General features: G+C 38.8%; 1 long non-coding RNA gene across 2 annotated transcripts; it reads right to left on the bottom strand.

Moving 5' to 3' along the window:
• Window positions 1-682: 682 nt before the first annotated feature.
• Window positions 683-1,451, bottom strand: LOC143558890 (uncharacterized). Of its 2 annotated transcripts, none has more exons than XR_013139827.1 (3): window positions 1,395-1,451; window positions 1,143-1,318; window positions 683-1,012 (listed from the first exon to the last, which is right to left on the bottom strand). It is a non-coding gene; the product is annotated as an uncharacterized LOC143558890 (long non-coding RNA). The 2 variants fall into 2 exon arrangements; XR_013139828.1 differs by having other exon boundaries at window positions 1,143-1,296.
• Between the last annotated feature and the right edge of the window lie 1,094 nt (window positions 1,452-2,545).

Genomic DNA, 2,545 nt, shown 5'->3' with positions numbered 1-2,545 from the left:
GGAGTAAAATATACACGCTATTCCTTTGCAGTAAAATATGCAAATTTGGCCTACATGTAGAGACGAGTTTCTGAATTAATGAGTATAATATCTTACGCTTCCATTGTTGCATTTGGTGCAAGAAGGATTTGAAGTTAATTTTGTTGTGAACCTATGAATATGAATTTGTAATTTTAGTTTTGTTAAAACATGAATTATTGGGTTAATGGAACACTTATTGAAAAGAAAACTCAACAATGTTTGAATCCTCATTTTTAATTAATTTATGTTTCCCGACCTGACTTGACCCGGTCCGACCCGGGCCAAAAAGTTGATGTTTGGTTTTTACTGAAAAATGTGAACCCACAGGGAAAAAATCCTAGATCCGCCACCGGGAGGGGCGGTAATGATGGGGGCCGTGGCGGCAAGATGGTGGTGTTGACCGAAGTGCCTTCGATGTCACCCTACCGAAGCGCCTTCGATGCCTAGGGTGACGAATGCAATAGTGGATGAGTGGTTAGAGATTCCTAATTTAAGAGTCATTTTTTTTCCAGGAATGTAGAATTCTGAGTATGACAATCAAACTCATTATATTTAGATATAAAAGTAATCATAGACGTGTTTGATTTCAAAGTTTAGCGACACCGGAATCTAAGTTTCATTTAGACTAACAAATGGGTCTTATTTTGTAATAAACCCTAAAAACATTATGATTACTTTTATATCCAATCCAAACTTCAACAACAGAATTCGACGTGTGACAAATGAGAACAACAAACGATGTCTACATATAACTTCTGTTCTAAAGAGAGAATACAGCCTCAATACAATGCTAGCTAAGTAAAGAATGGTTAAAAGAATAGCATACATTTGCCTTTAAGTAATCTAGTTCTACTCATCATGTATGTAATACACCAACCAGGAGAGCCTTATGCCATTTTAACACCATTCCTGTATCTGTGTATGTATAATCCCCGTCAATGGAAGCGATTCAATGGTGGATTAATCTACAAATCTCGAGCACATATCCGCTCTGCATAGACCATAAAAAACCATTAAGAAATTGTCAATGTTATCAAAGTTTTGGTTATCACAATGTTTACGCTGATGATTACATAAACATGCAAAAACAAATGCAGAGCATAAAAAGAAAGATTCCGTACTCAAATATTCGTATGCGAGTATCATGGATGTTCCCCATGCCGATGAGCTTAAAAATCTTGGACCGATCCCTCTATAGAAACCTTTCCAAACGTCTTCTGCAATTAGTGCTTTAATAACTTGTCGCGTAGAGGGTCGACTTTCATGTTTCATTACCTTGTACCAAAACAATTAGGAGCTACAAACATATAAAATAATATGTAGCACTTACTTTGGGAATAAAGGAATAATAATATAAGAATCCATGATTTTACCTGCAATCGAGTTTTGATAGTGTCGAGTGGAGTCGTGATGAAAGATGCTGCAGCACCTTGAACTAAAACTACCTTTCCTTGACTAGGAGCAGATCCATCACCATTATTTCCATGACCTAACAAACTGCATAAAACAGGTTCTTATCATGCTAGTAATACAAACTGGAAAAAAGAGAGAGAGAGAGAGTCAATGACAATTTTGTCCTTTAGGTTTATCCTAACTTGCAGGCCGGTGTGTCCTTAAAAACTAAAATATTTACCAAAGAAATATCCTTTATTGGAAAACTTGCAGCATATTACGTCCCTTTTTGACTAGGGGTGTTCATCGGATCGGATAACGGATTATTCGGGTTATTCGGTTCGGGTTATTCGGATATGAAAATTTTTGGACCCTATCCGAAATCCGATCCGATCCGAATCTATCCGAATTCAATTCGGATCGGATTCGGATAATATCCGAATAATCCGAAATAAACCTTCTCGTATGTACTTGTGCCAAAAGTACGTTCCGTTCCTAGCCCAAGAGGTGATGAAAGACCCTAAAGAAAAGAAAATTCAAGACATTCCCGTTGTTTGTGAATTTCCCGGCGTTTTTCCGGAAGACGCATCTGGTCTTCCTCTCATTCGTCCTGTTGAATTTCGAATCAACCTTGTGCCCGGCGCGACTCCGTAGCCAAGGCTCCCTACCGTTTAGCTCCTTCGGAATTGCAAGAGTTATCGAACCAACTTCAAGAACTCTCCGATATGGGCTTTATCCGTCCAAGCTCTTCTCCTTGGGGAGCTCCCGTCCTCTTCGTGAAAAAGAAAGATGGCTCGTTTCGCATGTGTATCGATTACCGTGAACTCAATAAACTCACCATTAAAAACCGTTACCCATTGCCTTGCATCGACGACCTCTTTGATTAACTTCAGGGCGCAACTTGTTTTTCCAAAATCGATCTTCGATCGGGTTATCATCAATTGCGTGTTCATGAAGACGATATTTCTAAAACCGCTTTTCGTACTCGGTATGGACACTACGAATTCTTGGTTATGCCTTTCGGATTAACCAATGCACCCGCGGTATTCATGGATCTCATGAACCACGTTTGCAAACCATTCTTGGACAAATTCGTAATTGTTTTTATCGATGACATTCTTATCTTCTCCAA

Source organism: Bidens hawaiensis, unplaced genomic scaffold (assembly GCF_021521415.1).
Source record: "Bidens hawaiensis isolate Kalapana, Puna unplaced genomic scaffold, B.hawaiensis_p1.1 tig00019669_1, whole genome shotgun sequence".
NCBI lineage: Eukaryota > Viridiplantae > Streptophyta > Magnoliopsida > Asterales > Asteraceae > Bidens > Bidens hawaiensis.
The sequence above is the reverse complement of the archived record's forward strand: the minus strand, read 5'-3'. Positions and strand labels throughout refer to the sequence as shown.